This window comes from Schistocerca cancellata, chromosome 2, assembly GCF_023864275.1.
Source record: "Schistocerca cancellata isolate TAMUIC-IGC-003103 chromosome 2, iqSchCanc2.1, whole genome shotgun sequence".
In the NCBI taxonomy this organism is placed as follows: domain Eukaryota; kingdom Metazoa; phylum Arthropoda; class Insecta; order Orthoptera; family Acrididae; genus Schistocerca; species Schistocerca cancellata.
This window is the reverse complement of record NC_064627.1, coordinates 501,148,925-501,161,107: the sequence shown is the minus strand read 5'-3', so window position 1 is coordinate 501,161,107 and position 12,183 is coordinate 501,148,925.

The following is a 12,183-nucleotide window of genomic DNA, read 5'->3' as shown; positions in this document are numbered from 1 at the left end:
GGTACGCTTCCCCAGTTGAATTTCTCATCAGCCTTTCACACAGTCAACTTCTTCTCTTTATTTGGCGTCATATTTTAGACATATGCTTGCTATAAACTTCTTACGAGTTCTAAACTGCAAGAACTGTTTTTTGAAAATTTAGCGACAAAGAATTGTCTAGGATCCATTTATTAAGCTTCATGAAAATCCCATTAACCTATTTTTCTTAGACTTTGATTTGCTATTTACTGTAATGTTTGTGTAATTCGCAGGTAAAAAGGTACGATATCTGGCAATATTACAGAGGAAAGCTCTTTGATACGCGCAAGAAAAAGTAAGGGCCCTAAGATGGAACCTTGTGATAAGTTCCCAGTTGGATGGTTCTTGGTAGCTTAGTACACATTTCTTTACTAAAGACACCCTTTGTTTCCTGTCCGAGGCATAGGATTCTAGTCATTCTGCAGCATTTCCAGTTACTCTATAATATTCTTATTTAAGTAAAAGAATACTGTGATTTACACAGCCAAACGCCTTCCACACATCACAAAATAAATCTGGTAGTCTGTAATTTATTGTCTAACGAATTAAGTGCATTCTCGCTTTATGTGTAGGTCACCTTCTCAATGTAAGAAACCTTTAGAAATCCGAATTGTGACTGACAATATACTGTTTACTGTCAGATAGTTAAGAAGCCTATTGTACTCTAACTTTTTAAAGATTTTCGAAAATACCGGAAAAATGATATTAGGCGGAAATTTGACGATATTTCTTCATCTCCTTTCTTAAACATAATTTCAACTATTCAGAAAATTTTCCACTGATAAATGGCTGTTTACACAACTTAATATCTTATTAAACTTTGAAGCACACTATTTCATTAACTTAATCACTAGAATTTGTTGACTACAAGGATTTTGTAGTCTTAGTTGACGAAATATTCGAAACAGAGCATTTAAGTTTCCAGGAAATGCTGGCGGTCTTTTGTAGATCCAGCTGAAAGCCGAAACATCTACCCAGTAAAATTAATCCATTATCTTCATTAGTTTGAGAGAATAGAGCTTATGGCCACACAAATCTACTTCAGTATCCAATGTGTTCATGTACTTTTTTACTTTCTGTGTCTTTAATTTGAATATCTTAATATACCATTTTGTAATATTTGTCGTACGAGCGTTTTTAAATAGGTGTGGCGCATAAGCCACAACCAGACGTCGTCAGCCACTCAAAAAGTAAACTCTTACGACAGTGAATCGTCGTCTAGCATTCAAAGAACCAAGTCACGGTGTTAATCAGTTCCAGTATAAGATCGTTATGTGTCATCACAATGATTATTGCAGCCAAAGTAATTTATTCGCCCACTTATTTACGAACAGTCACTTGTTAAATTTTGTTAGGGCACTTAGGACCTGTGTGAGCTGATAAACTGTGTTATCACATATGGTAAACATAATACGAGTAGGCTGGTCATCGTTAGGTGTGACCGAGCGAGGTGGCGCAGTGGTTAGCACACTGGACTCGCATTCGGGAGGACGACGGTTCAATCCCGTCTCCGGCCATCCTGATTTAAGTTTTCCGTGATTTCCCTAAATCGCTTCAGGCAAATGCCGGGATGGTTCCTTTGAAAGGGCACGGCCGATTTCCTTCCCCATCCTTCCCTCACCCGAGCTTGCGCTCCGTCTCTAATGACCTCGTTGTCGACGGGACGTTAAACACTAATCTCCTCCTCCTCCTCCTCCTCGTTAGGTGTGAAGAAAATGAAAAGTAAATTCGACAATGTTGTAATGAATTATAACAACTGCTGAAAGCCCCTAATAATAATCATTAGGAAATGAATAGTCACGAGATTTATGAGACATCAAATAGGATCGGTAAAGTTCCAGATGGATAGGACGTTCGGCATCTGCGCATTTGATCGCTGCCAATTGTTGGGTGCCCAAGACATGGGACATTCTCTCTGAAGCTGCTTTTTCAGTTGTTACGGTGTTCAGGTTGTATCGCCACCTGTACCTTGATTCGGGGAAACCGTCGCCAACAGAATCAGCTGCCGTCGACAATAACTGATTGGTGACACGTGTCGCCATCTACTATGCCAGTTTGTAATTGAGGACGTACAAACTAACGTATAGCAAATCACCAGTTAAATGCTGGACAAAACCAATGAACAGCTATACAGGCTAGAACTATATCCTCGCCACGGTCCCACAGTGATCCTTAGCGATCCTTTACCCACAACACTTCACTCGGCGCATTAATCAGCATGTGCGCAATACACCGACATTATGCGCTCGATACATACAAAACGATTACCTGGACTAGTGAGCAGCGGCATATCACAGTGCAGACTGAAGCCATTACGGGAACATCGAAAACCACACCAGGCGATGCAGCCGCTTACTGTCACTACATTATTCAGGTAGATGATGGAGTTATTTCTTGCGAGAACATTCGATGGTATGGGACCCTGATAAATCTGACTTTCACTGCCGAAGGCCACAATAACCTACTGACCGCTCATGTGAAACCATTTGTTCCCCAACTCCACAGAATAAATGATAAGCACCTTCAGCGCCACAATTCATCAAGCCATCACCCTCGAAGTGTTTCATTATAGAGTTTTGTTTTATTCGTTATACTTAGTAATAAATGTCACTACATTCAAATAACACACCTATCAGAGCATAAATATTTCAATTTATCCGAATTCATCTTCGCTTTGAGAGTAGGGACGGCTGTTATCGCTGAAACAAGCGATTTTGGTTATGTCGGTTTTTCCACGCCAATTTAACATGACTGCTAAGACCACTCAAAATAACCGCTTTGTGAAATAACCGATTTTCAGTTTTTTATTCCTATTATTTCCTGTAATAAGCGTAGAAATCGAACAAGGATTGAAAAATTTTGACTCCCTTAACTTCAAAATACAAAGACGTTGTCCTCGATATCTGCGCAGTCAGAGTGGCGGATTGCTAGCCGAAAAGCACGGGTTCGATTTCCTGCCGGGTTGGAAATTTTCTCCACTCACGGATTGAGTGTTGTGGTGTCCTTATGTTCGTATCCTCATGATTACCATTGCATTACTGAGATGTCTGTATTAGCATGTCCCGAAAGCCAATAAATAAAAAAGGTACGTAGAACCAAAATATTTAATGAAATAAGGAAATAAATAACAGACACTAATGTTTACTTGGCGACATGTATGGTGGGTGATTTCTCGTGCGTTAACATACGGACAAAACATTTAAATTAATCTGTCCAACATACTGACGTGAAATGCGGAAGGACAGCTATAAATATTGCGTAGACGTGAATTTTATGCGGCGCTTTTATCCCTGGATATACGAAGCCAGTTTTTCCGTATGTAATCGACGCAGTGTACATTTTTCAGGCTTGAACATGTCGTGGTCTATGCTTTCATTTTAATAAGCCTTCTGTAGAGTTGTGTCAATCAAGTGAAACTGTTTCGCGGATGCCACGACGTACGACACTGCATAGAGGAATATGCGACGTAAATAAGTCAGTCGCGTGTTTCACTACACCAAGTTCACGACGTTAGGCGCTACAGTACAGAATTCCTATCATTACCTGCAACAGATAAATAACGCAGATTCATTGTTTTCATCTCAGAAACGCCAAATAGCAAAATAGTGCGGAACAGTCGCCACATTATTTAGGAACAACGTGAGGTGCAAACAAACGAGAGATTTTTGAATAAAGAATGCTAACTACTATCATCCTACCCCCATGAACCATGGACCTTGCCGTTGGTGGGGAGGCTTGGGTGCCTCAGCGATACAGATGGCCGTACCGTAGGTGCAACCACAACGGAGGGGTATCTGTTGAGAGGCCAGACAAACGTGTGGTTCCTGAAGAGGGGCAGTAGCCTTTTCAGTAGTTGCAGGGGCAACAGTCTGGATGATTGACTGATCTGGCCTTGCAACACTGACCAAAACGGCCTTGCTGTGCTGGTACTGCAAACGGCTGAAAGCAAGGGGAAACTACAGCCGTAATTTTTCCCGAGGGCATGCAGCTTTACTGTATGGTTAAATGATAATGGCGTCCTCTTGGGTAAAATATTCCGGAGGTAAAATAGTCCCCCATTCGGATCTCCGGGCGGGGACTACTCAAGAGGACGTCGTTATCAGGAGAAAGAAAATTGGCGTTCTACGGATCGGAGCGTGGAATGTCAGATCCCTTAATCGGGCAGGTAGGTTAGAAAATTTAAAAAGGGAAATGGATAGGTTGAAGTTAGATATAGTGGGAATTAGTGAAGTTCGGTGGCAGGAGGAACAAGACTTTTGGTCAGGCGAATACAGGGTTATAAATGCAAAATCAAATAGGGGTAATGCAGGAGTAGGTTTAATAATGAATTAAAAAAAATAGGAGTGCGGGTAAGCTACTACCAACAGCATAGTGAACGCATTATTGTGGCCAAGATAGACACGAAGCCCATGCCTACTACAGTAGTACAAGTTTATATGCCAACTAGCTCTGCAGATGATGAAGAAATTGATGAAATGTATCATGAGATAAAATAAATTTTTCAGGTAGTGAAGGGAGACGAAAATTTAATAGTCATGGGTGACTGGAGAGTAGGAAAAGGGAGAGAAGGAAACATAGTGAGTGAATATGGATTGGGGGAGAGAAATAAAAGAGGAAGCCGTCTGGTAGAATTTTGCAGACAGCATATCTTAATCATAGCGAACACTTGGTTCAAGAATCATAAAAGAAGGTTGTATACATGGAAGAATCCTGGAGATACTAGAAGGTATCAGATAGATTATATAATGGTAAGACAGAGATTTAGGAACCAGATTTTAAATTGTAAGACATTTCCAGGGGCAGATGTGGACTCTGACCACAATCTATTGGTTGTGAACTGTAGATTAAAACTGAAGAAACTGCAAGAAGGTGGGAATTTATGGAGATGGGACCTGGATAAACTGAAAGAACCAGAGGTTGTACAGAGATTCAGGGAGAGCATAAGGGAACAATTGACAGGAATGGGGGAAAGAAATACAGTAGAAGAAGAATGGGTAGCTCTGAGGGATGAAGTAGTGAAGGCAGCAGAGGATCAAGTAGGTAAAGAGACGAGGGCTAGTAGAAATCCTTGGGTAACAGAAGAAATATTGAATTTAATTGATGAAAGGGGAAAATATAAAAACGCAGTAAATGAAGCAGTCAAAAGGGAATACAAACGTCTCAAAAATGAGATCAACAGGAAGTGCAAAATGGCTAAGCAGGGATGGCTAGAGGACAAATGTAAGGATGTAGAGGCTTATCTCACTAGGGGTAAGATAGATACTGCCTACAGGAAAATTAAAGAGACCTTTGGAGAAAAGAGAGCCACTTGTATGAATATCAAGAGCTCAAATGGAAACCCAGTTCTAAGTAAAGAAGGGAAAGCAGAAAGGTGGAAGGAGTATATTGAGGGTCTATACAAGTGCGATGTACTTGAGGACAATATTATGAAAATGGAAGAGGATGTAGATGAAGAGGAAATGGGAGATACGATACTGCGTGAAGAGTTTGACAGAGCACTGAAAGACCTGAGTCGAAACAAGGCCTCGGGAGTAGACAACATCCCATTGGAACTACTGACAGCCTTGGGAGAGCCAGTCCTGACAAAACTCTACCATCTGGTGAGCAAGATGTATGAGACAGGCGAAATACCCTCAGACTTCAAGAAGAAGGGAAGAATCCCAAAGAAAGCAGGTGTTGACAGATGTGAAAATTACCGAATTATCAATTTAATAAGTCACAGCTGCAAAATACTAACGCGAATTCTTTACAGACGAATGGAAAAACTGATAGAAGCCGACCTCGGGGAAGATCAGTTTGGATTCCGTAAAAATGTTGGAACACGTGAGGCAATACTGACCTTGCGACTTATCTTAGAAGAAAGACTAAGGAAAGGCAAACCTACATTTCTAGCATTTTTAGTCTTAGAGAAAGCTTTTGACAATGTTAGCTGGAATACTCTCTTTCAAATTCTAAAGGTGGCAGGGGTAAAATACAGGGAGCGAAAGGCTATTTACAATTTGTACAGAAACCAGATGGCAGTTATAAGAGTCGAGGGGCATGAAAGGGAAGCAGCGGTTGGGAAGGGAGTGAGACAGGGTTGTAGCCTGTCCCCGATGTTATTTAATCTGTATATTGAGCAAGCAGTAAAGGAAACAAAACAAAAATTTGGAGTAGGTATTACAGTCCATGGAGAAGAAATAAAAACTTTGAGGTTCGCCGATGACATTGTAATTCTGTCAGAAGCAACAAAGGACTTGGAAGAGCAGTTGAATGGAATGGACAGTATCTTGAAAGGAGGATATAAGATGAACATCAACAAAAGCGGAACAAGGATAATGGAATGTAGTCGAATTAAGTGGGGTGAGGGAATTAGATTAGGAAATGAGACACTTAAAGTAGTAAAGGAGTTTTGCTATTTGGGCAGCAAAATAACTGATGATGGTCGAAGTAGAGAGGATATAAAATGTAGACTGGCAATGGCAAGGAAAGCGTTTCTGAAGAAGAGAAATTTTTTTAACATCGAGTATTGATTTAAGTGTCAGGAAGTCCTTTCTGAAAGTATTTGTATGGAGTGTAGCCATGTATGGAAGTGAAACATGGACGATAAGTAGTTTGGACAAGAAGAGAATAGAAACTTTCGAAATGTGGTGCTACGGAAGAATGCTGAAGATTAGATGGGTAGATCACATAACTAATGAGGAAGTATTGAATAGAATTGGGGAGAAGAGGAGTTTGTGGCTCAACTTGACAAGAAGAAGGGACCGGTTGGTAGGACATGTTTTGAGGCATCAAGGGATCACAAATTTAGCATTGGAGGGCAGCGCGGAGGGTAAAAATCGTAGAGGGAGACCAAGAGATGAATACACTAAGCAGATTCAGGAGGATGTAGGTTCCAGTAAGTACTGGCAGATGAAGAAGCTTGCACAGGATAGAGTAGCATGAAGAGCTGCATCAAACCAGTCTCAGGACTGAAGACAACAACAACAACAAATACTATCATGCTCTCAATGGAAAAAGTAATGTAGATAGGCATACCTTTTTTCTCTCATTCCTTTCGTAATATCGTAATTTGTCGATCTATGACAGATTGTAACTGTAATAGTACCAAGATATAAACGTGGTGTTATTATACATCCATCATTACAACTTTTCTGATGGTTTTTAAGAGAGTATTGGCACGTGCTGCATTCATTTAGTGCAGTAAGTATGTTTCGTAAATTCTGATTCCTCATGTACTAAATAATTATTTTTCTGATTTACAAAACCGTCATTATGTAGTGCGAGATGTGCTTCGTTCTGATCAGGTGAGAACCAGAACGTAGGCAGCATTTGAAACAGGCTTCTGATTTCCGTTTGGTTTGTTTACATACGAGGTGCATAGGTCTGTACGTCAGTGTATTTAAAGTAACTGAATGCATTTGTGGGTCCATGAATACTTATTACTCAAAAACAATGATACTTTATACTTACAGGAACTGTATTTAATGTCAGAGAAAGACGTTTATTTCAACTGATCAATAAATTCAATTCCGTACTTTTCACATCATAATCCAGCACGTGGAAGTATCACTCTGGGCTAACACAATTAAGTTGATTCTGTGTAACATGATAATATTAGGCCACCACTTGATTACAGTCAACCATTATCATTGTATTGTATGGGATGCGGCTTGTGACGAGACTTGAGGATTGTACATTCATGAATCTTGAAGTTGTAGTTCGAGGATAAGGCAAGTCCTGTTTAGTCGTTTATAGAGACACTCCTGTTAGGTTTCACATGGGCTGTTGTAAATCACTACCCGTGAGGAAGAGAGATGACCTAGATTTCACGTGTAGGATACAAAGTACCAGGTGACGCTACAAAAAATATCGGTAAAGAGACAGAAATGGGATCTCGTATCAATATAAATCTTGATGAGAAATAGTGTTTGGATAATGCACTACTAACATTATTACAGGCAATTCATGGGGTCACAACTGAATCTAAAACCAGTGGTGTTGAATCTCAAATTCATGAGCGAAATAGTGAAGTGAATGGAATAAAGACCATAAAAAATTTATGAAGGTATTAAGTGAGTAACTAATAGGGCTTGAAAAGTAATAGAGGTCAAGACAAACGTTGAAGGTAAGTTACAAGAAACAGTGAAAGTCTTAGGGAAAGGAAATAGAATTTACAAATGAAATATGAGTAATAATTTGAGAAGCTGCAGACGTTTGCAGAGCAAGCAAAGAAATTAGGACTCAGATTCAGATATGCAAAAGGCAAACATCGGATAAAATTAATAAACACAGAGTTAAAGAATGAAAGCAATAAAAAGATGAAATTTAAATTTATTGTTGCCAGGTTTCCTAAGATCATAAGGAATAAACAGTGGAAGAGGGGAAAAAAGAAAGAACGCCTCTGCAATTTGGATAGTTTGGAGTTACTTGTAAAGAAAGTTCAGGAAGGGAATATTTCAGTAATACAAATAAATTCTGGAAACCATTTCAGTACTATCAGTTTTGAGCCAAAGGGGTCATTGTATCCGGTTTCCTTCGTAAATAGTTTAGAGAGACGAATTCAATGAGACATAGAAAGACAAACTAATACGAGCCAGTGCATTACTTAAAGGGGAGAGTTTAGACCGGGGTGCTGATGTTCCAGGCATGTTCGAAAATTCTGATGCTTTAGCAAAATGTTTTCTCTATAAATCCCTATCCAGAGCCAAGCAGGAAGAAATAATAGTGTATGAATGAACTGCAGATACCATAGTCAGCAACAGTAAACGCTGAAGGAATGTTGTGAAGAACTGGTTAGAAAACTAATACACTTGTACCATTTCCAGACAGAAACGACACCACAAATTTATTAATGGGAAAAGTGTCCTATAACAAGAGAGCAGGTCTGATAGGTAGCAATCATAATATCTTAGAAATTTTGGAGACAGTAGGAGAAACAGGTAAGCCGCAAGAGAATTATAATTCTGGACATATTGGAGGTTAGTTGGAGGAGAGAAAATATGTGAACCATATGAGTCTGAGAGGTACGAGAGGAGGATGAGATAATTTTACAGAACATATAGATTAGTGTAACCATATGGGGAACAACATGTCACACGACTGAGGCTCTGGTCTGTCGCAGGTGAGTGTAGAGGACCAGAAAAGCTATTGATATACTGAGTCCTCATCTAATTACGTAAATCCATTTAGAAAAGGCAAGCCGTATAATAAGGAAGGATACAACATTAGTAACTGTGTATGGTTTGGGAAGAAAACGCTAAATTATCTAGCTCAGAATTGTAATAAGAATGATGAACGAATATTTAGTATAGAAGAAAATAGACATGTTTGTGATATTCAAAAACTGATTGTAAGGTGCCAGTGAAGGATGATATGTAAGATGGGGTAGAGATGAGAGAGCAATATCTTCATAAAATGCATCAGATGCATAAAGAGTCGGAAGTATGAAGGTGAGTGACAGACAGTAGAGCATGATGAAAGTGAGAAAAAGAGAAATTGAATATGCACTAAGGAATATAATGAAATAGCAGTACATATATGTGATGAAGCAGATGAAGAGGAAAGTGCCTTATGTGAAAAGAAATTGATTATCTCAAGCAGTATTATGCTTTAGAGAGTGTGGAGTTGGGGAAATGAGGAACTGATAAGGAAAATGGAATTAAATTGTTCGTTATATGGAAGATTGATGAAAAAATTACAGAAGACAATGAGGTGCCTGAGATGAGCCTAGAGTATTAATTCAAGTTGGTATAAGAGTAGGGGAAGAAAAAATTGAATAAACGGACTCAAAAAGCTGTTAAGGAAGCTCTGATATAGAATATACTGAGAATAACTAAGTTACAACTTAAGGATGATATAAGTGTCAGTGGCGAAAGAAGAATGATAATAGAGTTGTCAGTGTAGATGCTGTTGACAAAACCAGTAAGGTGAAGTGTCGACAGGAAGTTGTGAAAAAATGTGGTAGTGAGGTACTTGATATGAGCGAAAGATTTTTGAAAGGTATAAAAACAGATGGGATAATAAAGGAAATGAGTTAAGGCTCGAAGATGAGAATGAAGATGATAATTTAAGTGACAGATATGGGAAGACAGATTAAATATCAAGTATTGAATCAGATGAAAATTCCAGTAACAATGAAGAGGAAAAAATTATTGTGATAAGCAGCAACAGCGTCAATTGAGGAAGAGGCAGTGGAAATTAATGTTATTAATTCTAAGAAAGTATATGGACTGAAAAATATTTTTGCCCTCAATGTGTACAGAACTAGGCAGCTCAATACTTAAAACACTATTATAATTAATGTAATACGGGGAAACTAAGTGATAACAGAGAGATCTACTCAAAGGAAATATTAAGGAATAAGAAACGAGCAAGAGTAAATAGCAAATTGCGGGCTTTCAAAAATAAAGATGAAATGAAATGATGTTGGTGTGGCCCTCAACTACGCACCCACAGACTCAGAGTTGCAATATTAAAAGTTTTGGCTGGTTTCGTGGTCTAGGGGCTGAGATACGTAGTTGCAGCATTACAGGCCAAATACTGCTGATTGTACAGTATACGATAAAAATACACACGTGAATCGAATGGTCGAAGGTTTCTATCACTCTGCAATTGCGAATCATGAATGTCACATATAAATTTATAAATGAAAGATTGCAATTAAATAAAATCTGCAGGTACTATCTTAACGACTTTAAATGATGAGTACGATAGTAGAAGTCCTTTTGAGAATGCAGTATATTTCTGCAAAACAGTTATTTGTGTCGATGGTCCAACAATTAAATAACATATAAGCTCAATAACGGACAAAAAATAGATTCCTACAGCATGTAATTGGCTATGAACAACAACACAGCTCGCGAGATATTCACCTCTAAACGCACACTACGTCTTCACTGTAGAAGCCACGGAAATCACACAAGTGCACAAGTCAGCACTCCAAAGTATTTCCATCTGCCGCGACCTCGCGCTGACTGCTCCACACTCTGCAAGTCTCTCTCGCGACAGTGCGTGCGCCGCGCCGTCGCGTCCAGCCATTTTCGTGTCCCGTGCGACTCTCTCGAACTACCTCGTGTCCTCCCCGGAAACGATGCTCCTCCCCACTTCCACACAGTCTCTCCTTCACCGACAGAGCGTCACTATGGAATTCCCAGCCAAGCGGCCGATGGACCTCGTAGTCCGGCCGTTGTGCGGCATCACACGGTTACTAAGGAGCCGCGGCTTGCCCAGCGGCCCGAGCGGTGGCCGCCTACTCTGAACTTAGAATATGTCCAGGGCGCGGCAACTCGCCCGTTACCTCACAAAATTTTTGCAAATGTAACATTTTTGCTTCGGTAGAAGTATACGCAATCATGCAGGAATGTGAAAGACTAGTTTTAATAAAAAATATTTCAAGTAAGGAAAACATGTCTCCAATAGATATTATAGCAAATATGTTAGTTGTTATGTAAAATAATAATAATAAGTATCAATTTTAATATAGTAAAAAATCATGAAAATGATGCACTGAGTGATACCAATTCAAAAGATAAGTGATAAGCACAATTTTGAATTGTATATAAAATGGTAAATTTCACAGAGTAACTGATGCAGTGAGAATTGTGTTGGGAAATTAGGAAAAATATTACCAATAAAAAACAGACACTCTACTTACTTTGAGAAATTGTATGATGAAAGAACGTATAAGCAAACACATCCTGTGGAATTAGGACACAGAAATATATGTGCAGTTAGATTTTGACTTTCTGTCGCTGCAACAGTTCCTACATATAAATGTAGTGCTTGCTCCACACTCTTGCCTACAACTTTTCTGACGATTTGTACAGTAGAACACTTGCTCCCATTCATTCAGTGCATTAGTCAAGTTTTGCAGATTCTGATTTCTAACGAAGTAACTAAATATTTTTCTATAGTGAAGAGATTTAGCTATTGCATGACGTGTGCGCAAATGCGTCGTAGATGTGCTTTGTTCTGGTTCACCGAGAAACATAGTACGTACAGTATCAGAACTGGACAGCTGATGATGACAGGGCTGATTTCTTTTTACAATGTTACGCAAGTTTCACGGGTATGTGGGTTGATGTAGTCCGAGCAGCCGAATTCATTTCTGGGTCTATGCACACTTATTACTCAACAAGTTTGGCAATACATACCGGTACTTGTGGGAACTGTATTTAATTTTAG